This window comes from Haemorhous mexicanus, chromosome 1, assembly GCF_027477595.1.
Source record: "Haemorhous mexicanus isolate bHaeMex1 chromosome 1, bHaeMex1.pri, whole genome shotgun sequence".
Taxonomy (NCBI): domain Eukaryota; kingdom Metazoa; phylum Chordata; class Aves; order Passeriformes; family Fringillidae; genus Haemorhous; species Haemorhous mexicanus.
This window is the reverse complement of record NC_082341.1, coordinates 133,065,166-133,090,307: the sequence shown is the minus strand read 5'-3', so window position 1 is coordinate 133,090,307 and position 25,142 is coordinate 133,065,166. Positions and strand designations below refer to the sequence as shown.

The following is a 25,142-nucleotide window of genomic DNA, read 5'->3' as shown; positions in this document are numbered from 1 at the left end:
GGGGCAGGAGCGGGCTCGGCGGGGTGAGGGCCGAGAGGAAGAGGGTCCGGGCCAGGGAGAGGAAAGCAGCTCTGAGGGGAGCTCCCTCCGAGCTATTCCACTCGCGAGCCAAGAAGTTCTCGCATGGCCATCGTGTAACAGGGGCTGTGACTGTGCTCCCACCACGCACCACGAGCAGACGGCATTGCAATTTTACATCGGGTGTTACAACAGTGGGATGGACTATATACTGCAGTTAGTGATTCCTGTATCAATACTATGCTTCTTAACAAATTCTAGAGTGAAACTTTTGTTTTAAAACACCTTCATGGATGAAGAGCCTTGGCCGTGGTGTGACTTGAAAGTTTCTGCTTCTCTCACCTCCCTTTCCACATTTCAGAGGAAAACCCAAGAGATGGAAGAGAGAACTGTCCAATTGGAAAGACAAGGCATTTCACAGGGTGAGCAATTTTTATCTCAATTCATAAAGATGGCTTTAAAAAAGAGATCATCTCAGGCTATTTTTGCTTTTTAATAATACTGAAAGGCTTTTAATTAATCTGATTTTTATGATGGAAATATGGGAATATATTTTTTTCCAGAGAGAGGAAGGAAGAAGAAATTCCAAAGGTAGTCTCAAGAGTCAGAGGGGTGAGTAGAAACAATAACAATTTTCTTTAGACTGTAGAGAGGCTTGGTTTTGTTAACTTTTATAGCAACAACATTAATAATTTACATATTTAACTTTTTTGACTAATTTCTCTCTTGGTATAAAAAGACCTCTGATGAAGACCCAGTATCTTTCCTTTTTGTTAGCCTTAACATTCACCAAGAATATTTTGTTTGTCTAGAGAAATCTTCCTTCAAGATTGTAAGAAAAAATATTGTGCCATCTTGATATTTTTAGGATAAAAATTAAAACATAAGAATCAAAAATGTCTCATAGGACTTCCATTACATAAGGAAGTTGTGAGTAGAGTATATATGAAACTTACTGATGATAGTTTTTTTACTGCTTTAAAATTACCTGAAGCAATATCTCAATTTGAATGCCACAAGCAGAAGCAGAGCTCTGAATTTTACTCAATTTCATATTCATTCAATGATCTCCCTCTGAGCAAGAAGACGTGAGGAGAGGGCAATGCTGCTGTGGTGCCCTGTGATGTGGGAGTACAGGTACTGCCTCACTGGGAGGATGATGGCTTTGTGACCTGCCCAGGTGAGGTTAGCAAAGGTCAGCACTCAGTGACATGCTCCCCTCTGCAGCCACAGACCTGTGCTGCTCACCTCCTCTTACAAAAAATAAAAGTTGCTCCGTGTGTGTCTGAGGATAAAACCTAAAAGAGCCTGTATTTTTCTTGCTGTGTGTCAAATCATTAAACTTTTATTTAGAAACCAGGTACTTTACTAGCATCTTTGCTCATGTGAAATGAATTGGTCAGCCAGTGTGTAATGATTTTGCCCTTTAATCTGGGAAAAACAAACAAATTAAAGGTGGCAGCAAGAGCTACCTTCCACTTACTGTGCAGTGGACTGTGATGTGCAACAGGCATCGGTGCTGAGATAGATAAAGAGCAAACCTTCCTTTTTACTGAGGAAATTCAAGCTGCCCAAGTGTCTAATCGAGTTACTAAACCACTCCATGATTCCATACTCTATGTGTGAGGTCTCAAACTGACAGGGAAAACACTGTGTAATGCTTATGCCAAAATATAACCTTTCCAGTAGAAGAACAGTATTATTTGCACTTGGCTAAGGGAATGGATCTGCTTTATGGTCTTTTTTCTTCACTGCAGGAGCTGACTGGTATGTATCCAAAGGGCTGAGTCAGTATTATACAGAGTCCCCCTTCAGCTTTCAAAACCTGCTGTTTTGTCATGGTTTGACCATCTGGTCTGGTACTCTGTAGGCCAACTCCAAACCAGCCTCTGGTTTGGGTACTCAAATGCTGCCCCTGTAGTTGCTCCCTCATAACTTTTTTTGGTCATAAAGTAAAAACAGAGAAAATTCAGATTTAGTATGTTTGTTGCCACGGGGCAGAAACAGAGGAAGCAAGAGGCCACCCTTCTTTTCCTTCCCTTTGTGTCTCACACATGGACTAATCTGACCCAGGGCAGGACCCAGTATCTTCGCAGCTCGGTGTTCCTAGGAATTGGACTCTGATGATGGAAAAGTAAGTCCTCCTCTATAACATATGGTAACTGTGCCAGTGACAGCAAGGGTGGATGTACAGAATCCCAGAAGGAGTGTTGGTGTGCCTGGAAAACCATTAGGTCAGGCACCTATGCAGGAGTGTGTGGCTAGGTATAGTTCATCAGGTGAAAATCGCCTCAAGGTTCCCAGCTCTGGCAGTTCACTCAACCCTCATCAGGATCCCTCCCAGGACAAGGCCTGGGTCTGCTCCCATGGCTTTCCTCCTTTCCCTCTGGTCCCACGTCCACTTGGTGGTGCAAAGGAAAACCAGACAAAGGCAGTACTGAAGCCACAGGGCAGTTCAATGGCAAGCCAGTGCAGACAACAGGGATGAACACGAGCAGGTGAGCCTGAATGCAGTCTGCATGGATTGGAGCTCTTTCCTGAACCACCAGGAGAGTAAATATAATGCAAAGCCATTGTGAGAAACTGATATGTTAGAGGTTAATGCCTCAAAACAATTGGCCATTTGTGGAGGCAGCAGGGTGACTTACTGAGGCAGGGTTTGCACCCCTGGCCAAGGGGGAGTAGGGAGGGTAAAGGGGCACCCAGCAGCAAGTATGGCTCATGTTGAGAAAAAGCCTGCTGTGAGACTGGATGGATAAGGCAGATATTTACTCATCAGATCTAAGAAAAAGAATTAAAGAGAGGATCAAAGCATAAGGGTCAGAAGCAAAGCAATGTGAAAGCTCAGTGAAAAAATTTTACTTTTATTCTTTGCATTTGCAGCATTCCCACAAAAAAAAAAAGGTAGAAGAAAACTGCTATTGTTCATCTGTGGCTAAAATGATTTCATAATGTCCTTGTTCTGGCCAGGACAGGGTTAAATTTTTGCAGTAGCTGGGAGGAGGCATGGCTAGGGCACGGAGGTTATTCTGAACCTCCTCATGTCATTGCTGGGAGCAGGGGAAAGTGACACTTTTTCAGGGAGAAGGGATTCCTTCGTATCGAGAAAACATAGTGTTTTCTATTACTGGGTTTTTTCCCCTATGTGAGTTGTTTCTTTTCTTATAACCTCTGTCATCAGTATTGTCGCTGTTACTGCTCATTTTCTTATCTCATTTATTTTTCCAGTAAATTGTTCTCACCTTAACCCATGATCTCTGCCTTTAGTGCCTCCAATTCTCAATGCCATCCCAGTGAATCAGGAAGGGAGGAAGGGCAAAGGGTGTGTGGCTTTGGAGAGTCTTGGAGGGGACAGTGAATTGGAAGTACTGTTTCTAAACCATGACAGATATTAATTCAAACCCAAGGAAGCTCAGTTCACAGTACCTGTCAGGCTCAGGTATAAGCAATGGTCCTGAGCAGTCCATCCATCCCTGCTCTGTTCCCCCTAAGTGGGGAAATCATAAGGTTATTTGTATTTCAAAGCTTTAGTCACTCATTGTTTATCAAGCCTGGAAGAACAGTTTCCCACACAGCTGAAGATGGGGAATGAGGTTCCCACAAAGAGCTAATTCCAGTCTTAAGGGTCCTTGACTTTGAGAGTTCAGAAGGAGCAATTGACTACAGAATACTTTTAGGAGTCTGAGCTCTTGAGGCTACCTGGAGTATGTAAATAACTACAGTTTCTACCCTGTGTAAGTGCCCTCCTGCCAAATGGCAACCTCTGTGTAACATATTTTGTTACTGTGGCTGTCACTGAGAAAAATGTCAAAGGCCTTGTGCCTCACCCCCAGGCTAGAAATGAGCACATATGCACTTATAATAGACAGTACAGCAATCTGGGAGAGTGTCTGAGACCTGTGACACCGAATCATGGTTTTGACTTTGGCAAAACCTCCGTGCCTGAGCTCTGCTTTAGGTGCCCAGATATTTTACTTTGTGTAGGCCATTGTCCTTCCTGTTCAACCAGGATTTAATTACATGAATCCAATAAAAAGATCACGGATCTGATAAGATTATCTCAAACTCATTGCTGTAGCTAGGTCTGAGATTTTTTTTTTAAAGAAAAACTGTATTATTACAATGGTTTTTTGAACTGAAGAATTTTCTCCTTACTTTTCCCAGGCTGATCCTCAGATGTATATCTCCCATGAAATAGTACCTCATGTGATGATTCCAGCTCTTTTCTTTGCTTTTCAGTTTGAAAATCCCTGTCAGTTGTTGAAATTCTGCTGTCTGAAATGACCTCCTGGCTTACACCAACTCAGTGATTTCATCTCTTGCAGCCATGCTGACAGCTCAGAATAAGCAGGCAAATCCCTCTCCCCAGCCAGGCAGTGCTCACAGCCTAGTGGAACATCTCCTGCTGCTTCTTACCTCAAGGAAAGCAAAGGGCTCTTCAAGGCCTTTTTGACTGATGTTTTGATCATATTGCTGCAACTGTAGATGAGACTCTGTTTTGCTTTCAGTGTATCTTTGGGGGGAACTGAATTCTTGCAGAAAAAGCAAACACGTCACCATCTATTAAGAAAAAAATGTCTCTAGCAATTTAAATTCCAGAGAATTCAGTGCCAAGTACTGTTTGCTCTCCAGCTGTTGTCGTGCTCAGTCCTAGGCTAAGGAGACTAATGCAAATAAATGTAAAAACAGGAGGGAGAGATGTGATTTTATCTGTTCTTGATTTTTAACAATAATAATACAATTATTAGTTAAATATTTAATATCATAATTAATAGATGTCATCTTGAAATGAAGAATCACTTCTGCTGTTTTACAGAACCAAAAGCCTTAATCCAAACAGAGCATAGCTTTGGAGAAATTTCTATCCAAATGCAACGCTGTATGAGAAACTGAAATAATTTCTGGGTACAAATGAAGTTTTGGCTTGCTTCTCAACATTGTGCTTATTTGGAGAAATTCTACCTAAAATACTCCCAGAGGATTTCTACTTACAGATGGGATTTGAGATGGAGTATAACAGTAAGTGGTTTGGACAGACATATCCCACTAATCCCATTATTCTGGTGCCAGACTTGTGAGCCTGGCTCAATGCCCCAGTGTTAACCCAACCCAAAGACAATTAGGTTAATTCCTGGCCATATTCTGTAGGGTCCTAGACAAAGAATTTAGTAGCACTGGTACACCTAGGAGGCCCTGGATCCACAAATTATCTGCAAACAGAGAGTGCACCCTGTCCCATCATCCTTGCCATTAATGAAGATGTTCTGTGGTACTGGTCCCAGTACTGGGCCCTGTGCTGCCCCACCTTAGTGACTGGCCTCCAGCTGGCCTGGAGAGACTAAAAGAGCTGTGACTGTTCTGCCTGGAGAAGACAAGGCTCCTCAGTGCATTTACCTATAAAGACAGGGGCAGGAAAACAAAACTCTGCAGATACGTGTATGATTTCAGAATATGGTCACTCCCTGCAACACAAACAGCGAACTGAAAACAAGATTTTAGGATGTGTATTCTCTACAAAAGCCAAAACACAATCATCAAAGGGTACAATAAATGACAGGGATATTGTATGTGTTTCACTGTGAGAGGGTTTTTTTAACTTTCAGAGACTGATTGTACAAATCACTTACTAGGATATTCCTTATAAGTATTACCCCAGGCACAGCAAAAACAGTCATTGGCATTTCCCAGTTACTTACATGAGGAAGGCTGTCAACCCAAATACAAAAATCTTAATTAAAGTGTCAGATCTTACTAAAAAAAAAAAAACCCACAGGCTTCTGTGAGTCTCCTCACTGTCCAAGTCAGAGAACAGTTTAATGTAGCAAATTTGAAATGCCAGTTTTGCATTTGAATGCTAATCAGGAATTCTGATTTACTACAGAACTAAATAATGAAGTTATTATTTTTCTTCTCTTTTTATATAGATTACATGACTAGATCTAGATATTTCTGGAGCATATATATATATATGCTATATCTATATCTAGGTACATATCAGTATTTAGATGACTTTATGTTTACTTTTCAGTTATTCTGCCATAAAGGGACCTCCTAAAATCTCTGAAATTTGTGAAAACTATTGACAAACATGGCAGCACGTAGATAGAAAGTAAATATTTTTATTTCAGATGTTCCTAGAAATCTTAATCATGGAATATCAGTCTGTTATGCTGGATGCTTAACAGCTGCAAGACAAATGGCTAAATTCACTGGTGAATAATATCAACCACAATTTTTTTTTTTTGCTTAAAAGATCTGTAACAGAGATGTAATGAAATTCCTCATTCCTGAGTAGTTTTTGATATACGTCTGCTTCTCTTTACCTCAAACAATGTCCTCAGTAGTTAAGGGATAAGAAAAGCAAATATCCTGGAGAGAGTACTCCTATACTGTCCAGTCCCTTGTGACATGCTTTCAGAGCAGTGAATGTGAAACCTATAAATCCATATCACTAACTTTATTGTATCATGGAGTGCATTCATTGCCTTCTGGTTGTGTCATAAAAGGCTATTTTCAAAAGGTCATCAGTCTGTGACATCTAATTAGGGATTGTTCTCAAACTCTTTTGATATTCAAAAATTGAAAATGGTTGTAAATTGAATTGTCTGTAGGATAGACAGGCTTTGTTGGTGTTAAAGAATTTTAAGAAAATTAAGCTTAAGAAAATAGATAATCAAAAGCCATTCTATAATGATTGTACCCTTTGACTGAAAAGAATCTAAAATCACAAGATTCTGTTAGATCTCAAACAAAACTGATTACCTTGTTCAAAAGTAATTTCTGCTTTCAGTTATTTAATTCTAAATATCTAGGCAGTTATTTACTGTAAATAAAAGATTTCAGCATTGTTGTTTATAGGCTCAGAGAACACTGTCCTTCATGTATAAATTAGCATTTTTAAATCAAAATAGGACATTTTTTGCTCCACTCCAACTCCAAATTGATATTATACTCTATCTTAATTTTTATTTCTAATCTGTTCATGCTGGGCTGCCTCATGCAGTTCTATATAGCTACTACATCTGTGCCATCTTGTGGTCTGCATAAAGCTTGTAATGAGTTTTACTTTGGGAATTAATCAGAAGTGCAACAGCTCGTCTTCAGTCACAGCCAAGGGAGGATGGCTCAAGTGGCACCCCCTTAAGCAGTGGTCCAATTGCTCTGCTAAGGAGAGGATGCTTCACAGACAGACACATGCCCAAAACAATGTTTCAGGTCTGCAGGCTACTGGCTGGCAGGAACAGAGGGCAAGGCATGTCAGGATGTCATTGTGGTAATGTCCAGAGATCTTTTCATCTTCAAATTGCATTCATTTCCTACCTAGAGTTTCAATAACTCATAGCAAAAGTATATGTAAGATTTTCTATAAGGTCCTGCATTTTTTTTTCCAACACAGAGGATTTATAACCAACCTTCTGCCATTGCAATTCAGCTTCAGCTGTGGATCTGAATGTTGGCTGAAGTTCCTTATTGTGGGCTTGCTGCTCTTCTTGCCAGTCTTTTCGTTCTTTGCTTTTAGGAGCAGGAGGAGGTGGGTCCAAAAAGGGCCAGATAGGTATTATTCCAGTTTCACTCATAACCCTGAGGAGGGGTCATAAGACCCAAGGAATTGCTTGCTCAGTTGTAGGACTGGCCATTTAATCCCAGCATTAGCATACTGCTTTGAGACCAGTCTCTCCCATTGAGAAATGAAGTGGTTTTACTTAACTACCATGCAATTTGGTATCCCTTTGGCTTCTGTATGTCCAGCTGCAAACAAGAAGTGCCTTTTGATTACTCATGTTTTCTTTTTCCTGCTGCAGGATGGTGGTGCTCCAGGTGACCCTTCCATATCTTATACAGCTGCTGTCCTAAAATTGCATATGCTTCTTTTTCCCTTTACTGAGAGACAACTCTGCTTCCTGGTAGTTATCCTCCCCGCTATTTTCCAGACTAAACACATTCATGGCCAGGTTATTTCCATGTCTTGCTGTGTCAGCTGAAAGTCCTTTTCCTTCCCTGAGGTTTGGACTTGATAGCTTTACAGAGAATAATTGTTTCTTCTTTCGGCTTTGAATCCGCTAGCTAATCAAGTTAAACTTTTTAATGTTTCTCTCATTAAAAGAAGCTGTCAGCTCCTGCATCATGTCTGCTTCTGTGCTCTGGTACACATTTGCTTCTCTTTTTCAAAGTAAGGGACAAGGGTTTTATGCCACCTTCCAGAAAGGGCTCACCAGGAAAATGTCATTAATATGTCCTGACCTCTTTGCTAAAATAAGTGCAGAATCACAGAATGGGTCAGGTTGGATGGGACCACAGTGGGTCACCTGGTCCAACCACCCTGCTCAAGCAGAGCCATCCCAGAGCACATGGCACAGGATTGTGTCCAGATGGTTCTTGGATATCTCCAGTGAGGGAAACTCCATCATCTCTCTGGGCAATCTGTTCCAGAAAGGTCACCTGAACAGTATAGAATTTCTTCTTCATACACAGAAACTTCCTGTGCATCATTTTCTGCCTGTTGCTTCTTGTGCCCTTGCTTGACACCACTGAGAAGAGCCTGGCTCCATCCTCTTGACACCCTCCCTTCAGATACTGATAGACATTGATGAGGTCCCCTCTCAGTTGTCTCTTCTCAAGGCTGAACAAACTCAGCTCTCTCAGCCTTTCCTCATAAGTGAGGTGCTCCCATCCCCTCATCATCTTCATCCTCTGCAGGACATGCTCCAGGAGCTCAGACAATACTTTTGTTTCTTTGAAAATAAATCCCTGGTTCATCATTTCCTCAAATGGTCCACTTGCAGTCTGCAACACAAATCTAATTGCAGGTCCAAGGGGCAGGATCTTACAACATATTTGATGAAAGATCATCACACTATTTTGACTCCATGCCCTAAAGTTCTCTAGATCCTCCTGAATGATATTGCAGCCTTCTGCTTGGTCACCTCATGCCAATATCAGTTAAAAATAACAAAGTAGGGTTGAAAACTCTCTTTCTGTGTTATTGGTTCTTTCTGCTCAGCACAGGAACTTACTTTCTAAATGAGTTTGCAGATGACCTGGCAGTGCTGTCAACTGGGCTTGAGTCCAGAAAATTTTGTGGTGTTTGTGCAGCCCTGGAAACTCTTCTGAAAGTGTCCATGCTGAAGGGAAGTGGGAGGCATCTGGGTACTGAAGCCCTCCCTGGAGCATACACTTGCAGCCCAGCAGAGGATTTGCCCTGGAGGAAGGAAGAGAACTGCCTTGTAACACTGGCTGAGTAACAAAGCTCAGGGTCCAGAGCAGTACTGCATTCATATGCTGAGCAGCCCTGGAGCACCTGGTAGGAAAATCCCTCAGGAACATATCAGGTTGAGGGGGGAGTAACAGTGTAAGTGCTGTTACAGAAAATGGCTAACACACCCCAAACCCCCAAGAATCTCTACTACTAACCTCCTTCTGGCATAGGAATTTTCTTTTCAACAGAATCAGTTTGTCATCTGTCTTGTTCCAAACTTCATGCATTTTTCCATTTTTCTTGTGAGTTCCTTTATCATTTATCTGGCAGATATGGTCCCAAGTGACAACACATTAAATGTTTTCCTGGAGTTCAGATAGATGAGATCTGCATTTCCTATTCAGATCTCTCAGCACATCAAAGAAGCTTGGTCTGGCGTGATCTACCATTGGTAAACACAAGCTGCCTTTGATGTCATTTTCTATTAACTTCTGTGAGCCAAAATTATAAGAGATGTGCAGCGTTTCTAATCAGAAATCAGAGTTCCCATGAGTCTCATTTTTTATTTTTATTTTTGTTCCCTTCACAGTTGCTTATACATTCATGAGTAGCAATGCAAGTGTAAATAAGTATACATATTATGTTCCTGAAAAGCAGGAGATTAACAGCTGAGATTGCTGAACTCCATTAATCTACAGATCAGGTGCAGCACAAGCTACAGCCTTCAGAAATGCTGCTTCTCTGGAGAAATCAGGACAGGAATAGCTCATGCAAAGGGTCTAGAACTAGGGCTCTCCCCTGCCCAGCTGGGTGGCTTGGGCACAGCCCGGGGCTGTCCTCTGGCCTCGGGGGCAAGTGCTCTGCACACCGTGGGCCCTGCTATGGAGTCAGAACAGCACGTGGCTCTAAGATTTTTATTTTAAGTACCTGATCTTGCCTTAACTTTCATGGATCTGCTATTTTTCTCTTTTCATCTGGTGCAATTTTGCTGTAAAAATCATACAAAATCCCAAACGTTTTCATCTTTTAGCAAAATGACCCAGGATGAAGGCACGCTCTGGTTTCCCCTTTGAACACAAATCTGCCAGGAGACAAACACTCCCCCTTCATTTTAGATTTTATTTTTTACACTACAGCCTAATACTGTGTAACCAAAAGCTTTAGGTAATTTTCTCCAGTTTCTCTGAATTAAAGTGCTAGAACAGTATATTTTCAGCAAACATGCCTTCTGATCTCTCTAAACCAGAATTAGTTGAATAGAATAATATCATCTGAATAATCTTTCCAACTTTCCACATTAAAGTATTTGCTCAGATCTAAAAAAATAAATATCAAAAGTGTTTGTGAATAATGATTTGACAGAAGTTTTAAAACATAAAAATGACATTGACAAATATTCTACTTTAACATGTAAAATGGACAGAAAATATGTTACTTTTTTTAGAAAACAGAGTTTATATTATTTATATTTTGGAGAATAAACATGATGCTATATTAATTTAAACTCATTTTGAACTTAGCACATTTAGATAAAAATCAATTTGTCATATGATGAAACAGCATGAAGGTGGTTTGAATAACTTTCTTCTTTGTTTTATTTGCATCGTTGTTGCCAGTGAATTTCTGATATGGAACACTTCAGAAATTTTGAATCCTGCCTAACAAGTCATTAAAACAAGAGCTGTGCAAAGCTAGTCTCCTATTTCCCTCTGCATGAGATTCAGCAATTTTGTTTAGTCTTTAGAAAGCTGCAGTGCATGGAAAGAGGTTTACCAGTCACATCTGGTCCCCATCTTGTCTTCTCTTCCTCCATTTTGTATTTCAATTCCTAAAATTCAGAGGGCATAAACAGGTTAAATGAGAGCAGCAGAAATAAATTGCATACATGTACAAACTCCATCTGCACAAAGAGCATTGCCCACACTAAGCCTTTCTCATGGATAAGAATTTGGGAATTAACAAGGGTTAGTAGCATTTGTTGTGTATTTGATTAAACCATGGAAGCTATTAACAGGATGATGACCAAAGATACCTACTAATGGGCTATCAATTCCTGCAAGCCACAAATTAAAGCAGGGAAAGTGCTTACAGAGAGAGAGGGACATGGGCAGTGTTTGCAGAAGCTGGCACGGTCTGTTGAACACTCCTGTCTGCTGAATAGCACTCTGTGTTTAACTGCAGCATCTTTAACAACTCAAAGCTGTTAGCTCCCAATTCTGTCTCTTAAGGTAGAAAGGGATTTATTTTCAGAAGAGATTACAAGGAGGGAAGTTTAATTTGATGAATATAAAATAAAATCCTGTGGTGGATATAATGCATAAAAAATTAAAAATATGACAGATTTAATAATTTCCCCATTTATCTTTGATTTGTCAATATGATTATTCTTAGGCAATTCCAGTTTCTTGACTGAGCAAGGATTTAAAGTTTGAAACCTTTGCAGAGAGAAGAACGTTTATGGAGATGTGTAACAGATGTAATTTTCCCCTTCTATTATTATTTCTGTAAATATTCACAGAAACCCAGCTGAGGTCTCTTTTATCTCTAAGAGATGAGATCCTTGTAGCCCCAGGGTCTTGGTCCAGAGTAGTCTTTCCCTTCAGTTGCCTCTGCAGTCATGTTATTCCCATGCCAGCTTCCTTCCCAAAAACCTTTTTGCTTTGCACTTGGCAAAGCATGGGATGGTCCATCCTGGCCCTGGCTGTCCTGCCTACCTGCTCAGCAAACAGGAGTCTGCCTGGGAGGTGGCATGCACTAGAGGAAAATCAATGCTGAATTGAAGGATAGCTGGTGGATGAGTTATATAAATTCTCCCTTCCTGATTTGTAGCTCACACTCAAATAGTCTGCACTACTCTCCTAGCCTTTTGCACATGGCAACAAAGTGGGTATTTATGACAGTCCTTGACTCTCAGCATAGCCTTAATTAATAGCTAAGATTTACCAGCCTTACTTGTTTTGTGTTGCCAACAATGGGGAACACAAGGCAGTTAAACAGTAAACAGAAGTATTTATCAAGTGGATCTCAGTTGAAAAGGAAGCAAGTTATGTGTAAGACATGCCAAAGACACTAAAGCAGCCCTTAGTAAAGGAACATTACCACAGCCCCATGCAGCCTGGGAATCACTCCTCTGCCAACTCTGGACTATCTGGAGTAGGGGCAAAAGTACATCTGCAGAAGACCATGGACTTAGAGAGGCTGGAGCCAGATCTTACTTGTCTCACTGACCTGGTGAGGTTCCTGAGCTGCACAGTGTGTGTGCACCTTCTTCTCCTCCCAAATGGGAATATTTGCTACACAGGTGACATCTGCCCAGAAGGTTCTGGTCTCCTCATTATAACCCCAGAGCACCTCAGCCCCTGCTGCTTCTCGTGCTGTCCTTTGGGGGAAAGCCACGCTGCCTGCAGTATGTAGGCACTGTCTAACTACATCTCCTTGCCAAAGGTCAGATTTTCATATGTGTGCTCAGTAATAAAAGTCTGCTAATCTCTGGCAAATAAGCCTTGATTCTCGTATTGGTATTTGTTTTACATTTTTTCCTTGTCCTTCAGAATATTTGTTGCTTTTAGAATCAACCAAAACCAGCCTGACAAATATTTGTCACTAGTTACCTCTGACAGTTTCCCACCCACAGATCTTTTGCTTCAACTCCCTTTGGCCCTGCTGTGTCCTGCCTGTCTTGCAAGCTGAGCTTTATTTCTTAGTTCTTTTCTTTGTGTTTGTGAAAATGGGCTTCCAGCTAAAGCAAATCTCCAACCACTTCAATTGTAAAAGCAGGCAGAGAAATTACACAACAGGTCTGCAATGCGACTCCATCCTCCCTCTAATTCCCTATTAACCTCAAGAGAACCAATTAATTTTTTTACCATGCTTCAAGTACATCCATTCTTTGGAAAGCTTTTTCTTGTTAATTGAGATACTGTATATATATTTTTCAATCTCAGGCCTTACTCCTCCCTCCTAATTTTTTTAGATAAGCTTCTTTTCCTAATCTACCCATTTCACTCTGATCACCTCTTTAAAAGCAGAAGGGCCTCATTTAGCCAGCACTCATTTCCAATATAAAAAACTAGATTAAAGCTGGGGTGTGCCGTAGGTTTATAGCATTTACCAGTATAGTTTGGTATCAATATTTAACCCTTAGACAACCTTCCATCTGTAAAATACATAGAGCTGTAATGTCTGTCTTGTAATACACTTTTGTACTGACAGATGGAGTAAGAAACTCATGCCTAGAAACTGTGGTAGTGGTAGTGGTAGTGGTGCAAGAGTCTGTCCAGCATTTTTGTAATTGTGTCAGATGAACAGAGTATAGAAAACAAAGGATAAAGTTTAAAAGGTAAGAAATTAATTTTAATTTTTCCTTTGGGAAATGAAGCTTCATTAAAAACTAAACTATCTGAAAAATCCACTGCTTTTCATGAAATTCTATGATAAAAGAATTGAAATGCATTTTAATATTGTCAGTATAATTAATTTGGATCCTTTTCAGAATAAATTGTTTCATGATTGAAACTCAAAACTTTTTACTAGTTAATTATCTTAGGGTAATGTATTTCAAATTTCCTCAAACAGCATCTCCTCTAGAAACTGTCTTTTAAGAATCTATAAAAAGTTGATTTTGTTCTCATTCAGAATGAGCACAATTTTCGAGGAGTCAGAACTTCCCTACATATTATAATTGGAGTGATGTTATAACAAAAATAATTTGAGAGTCTCAGTGGATACAAGAGGAAAATTTAGAAATTAATTCCAAGGACTATGAATTAGTACCTACATGCTCCCATCACTTCTGCACATGTAAAATTTTGTGGGAAAGGTAGTGCCATGTATTTGTTCTGCGTCTTTCCAGAAGAAAAGCCAAGTGCTCTTGATCTCCCTCTCGCTGATGTCTTAATACTGATGTCAGTCTAGATCTACATTATTGTAAATACTGACTGAACCTGATAGTGTTGCCACATGTTTAATGCTGGTGACCATCAGGCCACCTCACAGAGATGTGCTGGTGTAAAATGCTAAATATGTACCACTGGAATACATTACTGGGACACACATCAGAGCTAGGTAGTTCATTATTAATCTTACAACCCATGAGTCACTTCCATCACGTATATTGCCACCAGTCAAAACTTCTGCACCTGGAAATCTGCTGATTCTGGGAACTTTACTAGTAGGTCATGGGAGAGAGTAAAACACTGGCTAGTTCTGCTGCCTATACAGTTTTAACAAATGAAGTTAAAGCTTTGCTTTGTTTCCAAAATAAGCAAATTCAAGCAAACCTATAGAGAAGAAGGGTGTGATTAGTTGCTGATGATACTTGCACAAATTTCAGTTGTGTTAGCACATCTCCATTTACACTACAGCCACAAGTTTAGACAATTACCTTTTAATTATCAAGATGGTAGCTGTTAATTCATTTTCACTATATATCAATTAACAGTATTAGTGGGAACTGAGTTCTCCTTCTTATTAGAGATTTTCTCTTTCTTTAACTCAGTGATCCTTTCCTTTCCTTCTGCTCACTTTACTGAGACTGTAACTCACATGAGGAAACAACAGTATAATGGAGAGTACTGCCTATGAAATTACCCCAAGCCAGCCAAATGATTTGGCGGCTGTACTGGCTTCAGTCAGACTTATGAAGTACCAAAGCAAAATGCAAGTTTTTGCTTTGGTACTTCAGAAGTAGGAATCAGAAGTATCCTTGGTGCTTATGAAGTGGGTTTCCCAAATAAACTCTTTCTTCTCTTTTCCTCTTCTTCCTTCCCCCTTCCTTTTCCCAGGTTCAACTGACAAGTCCTTTGTCTACCTAGAAGATATTAGAAGAGGATTAACCTAACTAGTACTAACTAACACCTCCATCTTAAGTTTGAAGGATGAAAGCGTCTCTTGATTGGATAAGGAAGTGAATATGAAGAAAGATTGCATACAGAAGACAGTGTCTGAGGCTGGAACTGGGAGAACCTCTGCAGCCAGGTACAAAAATGGCTGCATATGCTGGTTTGGAAAAGTCAGCTTCAAAACTAGAGGGATGGGATTTCAATTCATCAGCAAAACCCCTTGGAGTTAAGTCATTGCATTTTTGAAATACTGAAATTTAGCAGAAGATGAGTCTGGCAGCTGTAGAAACTTAAAAGAAAAGAACAAAGGAATTTATACTTCCTTGTTGTACAGACAATTTTGCCATGAAAGCAGGCAAGAGATTTTTATTCCTCTCTTCACTTTGCTTTTGTGTGTATCTTGCAGGAACTACAGTTTATAGTCTCTCAAACTGTACATTGACACAGAAAAGAAAACCCATGGATTGGATGGTTTGGCAGAGGTTCTGAAAAAAACATCAGTGGAAAGGAATTTTATGCACTTTTGTTGGCATAGCAGTGAATATGAACAGAACTATGCATAGAAATATCTTCTGTGAGCAGGAAAACAGCATTAAGGCACTCTGTTTCCCTTAGGACTTAATACTTAATCAGGAGCAAAATGATAGAAATATCCATTTTCTCCTTTGCTAAGGATATGACCAGGGTGCAGCAATCCTCACCTTTTGGCACTCTTGTGAGACATGTTCTTCCCATCATTTCTGACTGAACAGCTCCTGAATTCTCTCATGTTTGTGAGCCCAAAATTCTGATCTCTTGTAGGTGTACTTAGAAATTATAAACACATTATAAAAACATGCTGAGTATTCTGAGTATTGCTCAATAGAGAAAAGCCTACTCTGTTCTCTTTTTCTCCATGGCTTCCCTTTCCAATGCCCTCTAGCAGAAAGAATAAAGCTTAATAATTTATTTTTGGTGAGCAGCAAAGGAAACATTCCAGGTGCTGAATAACCTGAACTAATCAGATTATTTTAAGTATAAATGGCAAGAGAATCTAGATAAAACACAAACCCTTCTTTTGGCTGTATTTGCACTGCTCTTTCTCTTAGGTTCTCCAGCTCTAAGTATTCCTATTGCCTTTTCCTTGAGTGCCTGGTCCTCAAGCTGGCTCTATAAAGCTATACAGGCTATAAAAAGCTATAATTTTGCAAAATTATATCTCCTTAGAGGGGGTAAACTTGCTAAGAAGTATCTGGAGATGGGCAAAAGACAGATAGGTTTTCATCAAGGTCTTATTCGTGGCTATGTCTGCTCACCATGGCCAAAATCTCCCTGGGTAATGCAATTAGAGCTGCTAATTCCTGAGGGTTTCCCAAGAGGAAACCTGGCCTAATTCAGGAACTGACAGAGCTCCACCTGCAGAGCCAAGTGGGAGGGAGTCTCACCTGCTGCAGTGTGTGCATCCATCCAACTGCCTGCCTGAAACCAGCACACAGCTGGTCACATGCAGAGTACTGTGGTCTGTGCAATTTGCACTTCTTTCTCTGGAGTTATTTGCATTTTCCTTCTCCTGAGCTAAGGGAAATCACAATGGACATCTTTTCAGTCTCAGAAGAGACTCCCACTCCCATGTTGCTGGGCTGTGGGAGTTCCATAAAGGATGAGTATTTGACAGGATCCTGGGCTCATTTTGTATACAGTGCAGATAAAACAAACAGTTTATTATAAAGGACAAAGATTAATAACATGTTCTCTAGGAAAATCTGATTGTCATGCTGGTATTCTGAACATGAGATGAGGACAGACAATATACATTATTGCGGGGTCATGATGGCCCTAAGCAGATTAGTTTCTCTTTGAGTCTCTCCTAAAAGACACGTGGCATCTTTAGATTGACTGGCTTGTAACATTTTTACAGGAGCCTTACTGCATGCTGAAGAGAACTTCCAAAGAAATGTCCTTCAAATATATCTTTTGATTTTTGCCCAATTGTAAAACAAGTGTTTTTCCAGAAGCTGGCCTGTGTTGGCTGCCTAATAAATGCTCAGGAAGTAAAAAAAAGAGAATAATTTTCTGTTTTATTTTTAACCCTTCTCATTCCTTAATTTAAATCTTAATGATGACACAGTCCTTATTTTCTTTTTTTTTTTTAATTATTTTTTTAGTTACCTAGGCTGAAAAGTTATGTCTGAAGTAAGCACCAGGAATAATGCCTTTGTGGCAGCTCCCCTTTCCCGAAGCTGCATAAGCAGTACAGGCTCTCTTGCACATACAAATTTTGGTCTCCTCTGCACTTAAACAGGACTGTTTAGTTCAGTTCAGAAGCCTGATGAGATTATTTCCTTTACAGGAGGTTCTTCTGTCTTAAAGTCATGTTCATTCTTTTAATTTGGAATTGTGTTGCTGCAGAAATATAAGAAATAAAAAATAACCACTGTAGTAGCAACATTAGCTGTGCTAGTCCAGTGTATGTTTAAATTTAATTCCAAAAAATATGAAAATGGAGGATCATGTTTATGTGATAATCTGTATGTTAAAGGAGAGGACTTAATGCTGTACTGACCATATGAGGAAGAGCCAAACAATGAGGAAGAGCCAAAAAATTTACCCATGTCCTGAGTTCCCCTAAAAGCAAAGGTCTGTTAGAGACAGGCTGCTTGACTTCCCTCAGTGTGGTTTCCCTCTCCCTCTCCCTCCCATGCTATGGTTTCCTCTTGCTTGAGCTCTGAGAAAGAAAAAGTCTCTTGTCTCTGTAGTTTGTCCCTCTAGTTGACCAATTTTTCCTTCTTTTGCCCTCATGGTAAAGCAGAGATGCTGTTGCAGACACAGTGGAGATCTCTTGCAGATCCGTGAGCTGCATTAGCAAGTATTTGCCACGGGCAGAGCAATTCCATCACTCTCCCCTAGGACAGCAGGCACGGCAGACCCTGTCGCCACACTGATCATTTCCCTCCTGTTGTGTTGCTTTGAAATCACAGCTTCTCTCTTCAACTCTGCTTCCAAACCACAGAGACAGTTACAGTCTGTGGGAGGGCAGGAAACATGGGGAAATATTCTGGGGCTTTATATGTGTACTATGCTTTGAACTAAATGCTGGCATCTACTCAGGTGTGCTATACATCCACCACCAGCCACAGGTGACCTAGTCTAGAGTCGTCTTAACAAACTACTTCAAAACAGCTGGGTTTATGTTAACCAAAGGAAATAAAGGCTACATATGTGAATCTACTTTCTTAGCAGTTCTGGGTGAATTGTGAATCCTACAGCTGCTTCCAGGGGTGGCAAGCACAGCCTTTTCACATTCCCAAAGAAAGGAGAGCTTCCTGTGCTCTGAAAATAACCTCATCAAAATTGTGCACATCAAAGGATACCATAAAGATATTGGGTGCTTTTGTTAAAAAACAAAAAAGGAAAAATAGAACACTTCTCTTTAAAGCTCTCCTTTTGCTGAAGTTTCTCCTGTGCGCTTCTTTGGTACTTGTCATTATTTCCCACCATCAATCAATCATACTCCCCAGTAAATCAGCTCATCCACTCATCTTCACCTCCCTGCAATTTCCCAATGAGGTTAGAAACAGCAAATTGCTGTAATGTTAAGTAATAAACCCCAACCTTTTTATGACTTGGCTGTTGCTTATTTTTCTCTAGTGGATACCAATAAAATAGAAAGAGCTCCCTTGAGCAGCACATCTGAGAAGCTGGAATGCTTTTAAGTGTGACAGGTTAGAAGAGGTCTTTAGAGACAATCTCTGGTACTCTCTAAAATTAACTCCATGGGGAAATCCTAAATAATTCTGCATAATTAGAAACCTTGTAATTGGATGCAGCAGAGTTACAATTACTTTATCACCCCTGTTGTTGAAGCAGCCTTCTGTTACATTGAAGGCTAAGTAAGCCTGACTGCTTCTGTGTCTCCTATTCTGCACATGCAAAATCTCTGATGCCAAGGAGGATGATTTCTCCTATAGCTACTGTAATGCCCTATTGAATCAGATCAAGTTTTCAGCTATATAACTACTTGTTGTATAGAATTTTATTAATCTCCCTCCTCCAGTTTGTTATCTGTTTAGAGAAATAACTCCTAATGATGGGACAATATCCTGAAGGAAGAGGCAGGGAGGGGAGACAGGCCCTTAACCTTCTCCTGGTCCATACTTCTTTAGCCTTTTCCAGCATGCACATGGATTCAGACACAGTGTGTGAAGCCCCACACACAACACAGTCCCCAGATCTAGATAAGGGCTGGATCTAGCCCTGTTTGTGTTTGCTGTCTACTAGTGACATTCTGTGATCATGGTATATGTACTGAATCAGAAAATACATTATGAGAAATGTGTAGCAGAGAAATGAGGAAGAAATTTATTCAAAGTAAAAATATATTCTAAATAAATATTTTCTTTATGTTATCTGAAAGATACACATTGCAAATAAAGTCTTCTGAGAACATGAACATATATGGGAGTAGTCATCATGGACTTGCCAAAGGAAAATCCTGCCTGAGAAACTCCATTACCTTGAATAGAATCAATTTGTAATTTCTGAAATAAAGGAATAACAACAAAGATGGGAAAGGGCTGCTTAAACTTAAATAAGTAAAATGGTATTAAAAAATCAAGACAATAAAAAATAAATGCTTTATGGATTCCAAATGTCAGTGCAATGAGTTGTTCCTCAATTTGGTGTGTCTCTAAAGGGTAAGTTTGCAAAAAGCTTCCTTATATCTCTTGGGAAGTGCCCTGGGTTAAGATCAGTCCCTACTGGGACTGACTTTATCACTACAAACTAAGTTTATCATCAGTTGTCTTAATTCTGAAGCAATCTTCAAAGGTATTGCCTAAGAAATGTAATCTGCCTTCTGCCCAGCAAAGGAGTGGAGGAGTAGTGACCAATGAAGTAACATGAGGCATCTGAAGGGCTGAAAGTTTAAAGTGCATGACAACTTTTAAAGAAAGGGGCAACTAGGAAACAATAGGGTGAAATCATAAAGACTAAAGGTGTTACAGTCACCCAAGATACACAAAATTTTTGTTCTCAACAGAAACTCAACACCTCACGGGCAGTTTTCTTGCCCGTTTTCTGATTTCTTTAAAGAACTGCTTCATTAGACACTTCATAAAATATTTCAGAAAGAAAGAAAGAAAGAACATTAGCTACTGCAAAACAAATCAACCACAAAAACATGAAAACCCCAAAAAACTTTTTAATGCTATGCATTCAAATAAGAAAGATGTCATCCATTTTTACACTTGTCAACCTCTGTTAGCATGATAACCATGCATTAGCGAGAAAAGTAGTTTGTATTTGTAACACAATTTTCCCTGGAATTAGCCAATTAAATTACAGTGCTCATAGTAAGACCTTTCTCTCCTCCCAGCCCAGTGGAATGGGGAGGAGAATCAAAGTAAAACTTGCAGGTTGCAATAAGAACAGTTTAATAATCAAAACCAAAGTAAAACACAGTAATAATGGTAAATTCTAGTAATAATGACAGTAAAAAGGGAAGAACAAATGATGCACAATATAACTGCTCCCTTGCCTGATCCCCCTTCCTGAACCCTGACTGGTCCCCCCTTCTGTGTAACCCCCCAGTTCCTCTACCGGACATGATGCTCTGTGGTGTGGCTTTGGCCAGTTCAGGTCACCCGGCTATGCTCCTTCCCATTTTGTTTTGCATACCTCCTCTCCGGCAGAGCATTAGACAAAAAACCCCAAAAACCCAAAAATCCCAACCCAACCAACCAAAAAAAAAACCTCCACAAACCAACCCTAACTGCTTCCCCCCAAAAAAAGCCCACGAAACAAATAAGCAAAAAAACCACCAAACCCCAAACCAAAAACCCATTAACAAATTCAAAGTCCTTGACTTAGATAAACACAATTTAGCAAGAACCAAAACATCAGTGTGTTATCAACACCATTCTCATTTCAAATCCAAAACACAGCACTGTAACAGCTTCTGAAAATAAATTAATTTTATCCCAGCTAAAACCAGGACAGTTACCTATATTGAACTGAGCCTTCACAGTCTGGGATCTCTGCACACTGGATGTCAGTGCTCCTCAGGGCACTGCAGGTCCTTAGTGACAGCAGGTGAAGTTTGTCCACGAATTCAGACTAGAGGTAATTTATGTCTCTGTCATTACTGGTGTGCATGTCTATCCTTCAAGGAGATCTAGAAGGAAATTCCTAACATCTGATTTTGTGGGAACATAAAGGCTTCTCCAGGAATCCAGCAGCTCTCTTTTGGCACCTTAGGTCAAGGTATGTGATACAGAAAAAGTCTGTAGCTTCACAGGTCAAGGAAAATGGCACCATATCCTTTTTCTTACCATTGCAATTAGTCATTGTGGAATGGAAAGGCTCATACAGAGGTACCATGGTCATGCAAGAGTCTTACTCCAGCCATATTAATTCCTACAGAGTATATAGTGTGTCAGAGACTATCATCAAAGGACATATATTGGGTGCACTTCGTTGGTCTTTGTACTGGAGGATAACATTAGCATCAGACACTGTAACTATTTGCTCAAGTTATAAAGTACGACACACAGTCAACTCCAAATGATAAATTTTGTCCTTTTTTTTGTTATCAAATAATTATTTTGTGGAAATTTTTCTGCACTGTATAGGGGGTGAGGTAGAATTTACACTTTAAAATGCATGTATTTCATAGCAAAACTTTTCAATATTTTTGTATGTCTTGCTAGATGTGAGACTAAGCTGGAAGATCTTGATGCCTAAAAAAGAAAATTAGGAATACTTAATACTTCATATTAAGGCAAATTTTTGCTGGAGTGATGTGGAGTTTCATTCAAAACACATTAAAAATTGTGCATAATAGCTCTTCAGTTTTTCCTTTGCTCTTAAATGATTCCTGTATTATTTGACAAATATCAACAACACACATAAAGAAGAATTAAACTATTTTTTTTTTTAAATCCTATTCGGTTATCCAGTTTCCAGTAAGGAATATTATGGTGGTGCTGCTGTAAGGACAGAATGGCATCTCAGCTGGTCCTGGATTAGAACTGGTGCCTGCTGCCCATCTGACAGTAAATTGATAAAGCAGCAACAGCTGATGAGGGGCATGAAGAAGGTAATTTGAAGAGATCTGCATGCCTGAAGCAACTGGTGTAACTGCTTGATAATACACACCTGCTACTTCATGGCCGTAGGCAGAATGCCAGGAAGAAGGCAGAGGAGGAAGGGAAATGGGGCTGAACCTCCCCCTGTTAGTGACTGGAAACAGAATAAAGGATGATAAGTGTTACCATTGGGACCATGCAGAATGACAAAGCTAAGTTTTCTAAACATGGAGCAGTGTAAGGCATTTATATATTCAAAAATGTTTCATGAAGGAACACAAACAACACTGAAAGAGTGACTTCAGAATACACTAACAAAATTGTGAAAAATAGGAAGAAAATTTTGGGAACTCTTCCTGCTGTACAAACTTACCTTAAAAAAAATCCTTTTTATATCTTTTAAGATTAAAAAAAAAGAAAAGTACACACAAAAATAGATGTATGTATAATAGGAAAAAAAAATCCAGTTTTTATTCCAGTTTTGATACTAGCTCCCTATATTTAACCCTTTTGTTTTATTTGTGATCACAAGAAGCGTGAAGAAAGCAAACATTGTTCAAAGGCTTTACAAAGATAGCTAGTTCAATGTTGTAGAAAGCTTTTAAGGCGCTCTTTCAAAGAAGAAGAAATTCTCTGGTCAAGTCAGACCTTCTACAAATGATACCAAGCCCCCCAAGAAGTGAGTGGCTCAAGATTTGAATCAAACTTTGCAATTTGTTTTTTAGTTGTTTCCCAGTACCTCTAGCTGGACAGTTATGATTAAGCAATTGCACTGCGAATGTTGTATGCTTGGCTAATCTTTTGTTTTAAGAAAAAAGGAAGACAATCCCAAGATGAATGGGCTGTCTGGATGAGAGCCACCAGGAGTGAAGTCAGCAGAACTCAGCAGTAACTGGGGGAAAGGCAATTCCGGCAGTGACAGATTGTGACCGTTGACTCATTGACCACCTACTTAAAGCAGACCCCAGACTCAACTGGAGGGAAGAACTGCACATGCAGACTAATTAGAATGAGGAGCAAGAGATAAACGTGTAGGAATTTCAGTACTAATTAATAAAATAAATATATAATCTGTAACCAGTGAGCACTGATGTCTTTGTTTGTTAAAACATGCATAGTCTTGATGATAGGGAGGCAGCCTTTTGTGGGTTATCTCCCTACTTTGTGCAAACCAGAATAAAAAATTGAAATACCTCAACTTGGTGTGTGAATTGGCACTGCACATCAGGGAATGAGCAGCACAACACAATGGTTCACATCATCATTTCTGTTGTTGTGGGAGCAATAATGAGGAAAAGACTCCATTTTGAGGCTGAGAACTTCTTCCTGGGCTTTGATATGCTGCTGATGTGTTTATTTTCTAAAGCAACACCTGGATTTGCAGACTGCCTGTTTTGCCTGATGACTTGGAGCATATTCATTCAAAGGAACTATATGCTTGATTTACAGTACACATATTTTATGAAGGCAATTTTAAGTGCTTCAAGGGACAGCTGGAGGCAATATATCCAACACAAAATGCTTATACAGTGTTTTGAGAATGGAAAGTACACAAGAGACAGACAGTTGAAAAAAAAAATATTGTGCCCAGTGAAAACTGGTAAAATTGAAATTGTTATAATAAAGATTAAGAAGCTATAGGTGGCTCAAACCTCCAAACATAACATATTCAGAAACAAACTCTAAATCCAGGTAAAGAACTGAAGAAGGGATGAGCTATAGAGCATATCTATGGAAATTTCTGTATGCCTTCAGGTTTTGTGAATGTCTTTGCCTGAAAATATCTATCAGTTACATGTCTACCTTTTCTGTATGTTTAATAATGTTGTATGAAACTATTTACAACATTCCTTTGGGGTTTGTTGGCTGTAGAGAAACAGTTTTGACCACAGTAGAGTCAAAGAGGGCAGACCAATATGTCTACTTACATGAGTAACACCTGTGTGCTGCTAAGTCTTTGAAAGATCAAGTTTGGAAACCTCTTTCTGATGTTATCTAACAATATAATTTGAACCAGGTTTACTAAATAACTTCAGTTTAAACATATGCTTTTGGGTATCAATATCTGAGCATTTTAAGTCAGTCTCAAAGTCAATAAATAGTTTCAACATGTCTAAATATTTTTTCAACACAGCTATTTTGTCTCTGTTGAACCTGCTAAGAGGTACCATTTGGAAATCTTTGCTTTCAGAAGTCCAAAACACCATGCACCTGGACTCCTACTTGCCTAAGCTGTGTACCCTATAATAGAGATCTGCTCTCTACACAGGCTTTGTATTTAGCAAACACCCTAATCTTAATTACTGTGTGCAAGGTTGTCTCTTCCAGCATCACAGGTTCCTTCTTCCTGTTATGGAAAAGCTGCCCTCGAGTGCAGGAAAGGGTACACGGAGGTTGCTATGGATGGAACGGGTTTGGGGTCAAAGGGAGCAGGCTCCTTCATGCCCAGACCTAGTCCCTCTACCCTGTTTCTCATTCCTTCTGTATAACTCCACTCAAGTAGACCTATAAGGCATTTTTATATTTACAGCATCTCTTGTGACTGGAGGAGAGGAGGAACAGGACCAAAAAGAACACACAGCCCTTTTTCATGTGATTCCCTATCAACACTAATGTTTTTAAGTCCTGTCAGCCTTCTCCATCTCATCTGATCATTCATTTATTTGTACTCTACATCTCTCTCCCAAGATGCTTGATTCTGAGCATCAACTCTTACAAGTTCCTGTGTGCCCACCAAGCCTGCTGAGGACTACTAAATACTTCAAAAGAAAGACAGGACACTCCAAGCCTTTGGCAAAATCTTTGCTGCAAATTTAATGGATGGCTGTTACTGCAACTACATTGTGTCCCCCATCTCAGCTGCGGGAGTAGGGATGCAGACACCAGGGCCTAGAAAAAACAGACAAGAAGTGGAGTTTCAACTTCACAGTCTTGGCACAGTCAGAGATGAGACCATTAAGAAGAGACTTTTCCAAGCCCAGTCATAATCTACATCTCCTTTAAACTACACAGTAGAGAAGAGCA

At 39.8% G+C, this 25,142-nt stretch overlaps 1 long non-coding RNA gene across 1 annotated transcript; it reads left to right on the top strand.

The window, feature by feature from the left end:
* The first annotated feature begins 95 nt into the window (after positions 1-95).
* LOC132336206 (uncharacterized) lies at positions 96-19,663 on the top strand. Its single transcript, XR_009488820.1, has 3 exons — positions 96-440; positions 582-630; positions 14,998-19,663. It is a non-coding gene; the product is annotated as an uncharacterized LOC132336206 (long non-coding RNA).
* The last annotated feature ends 5,479 nt before the right edge of the window (positions 19,664-25,142 follow it).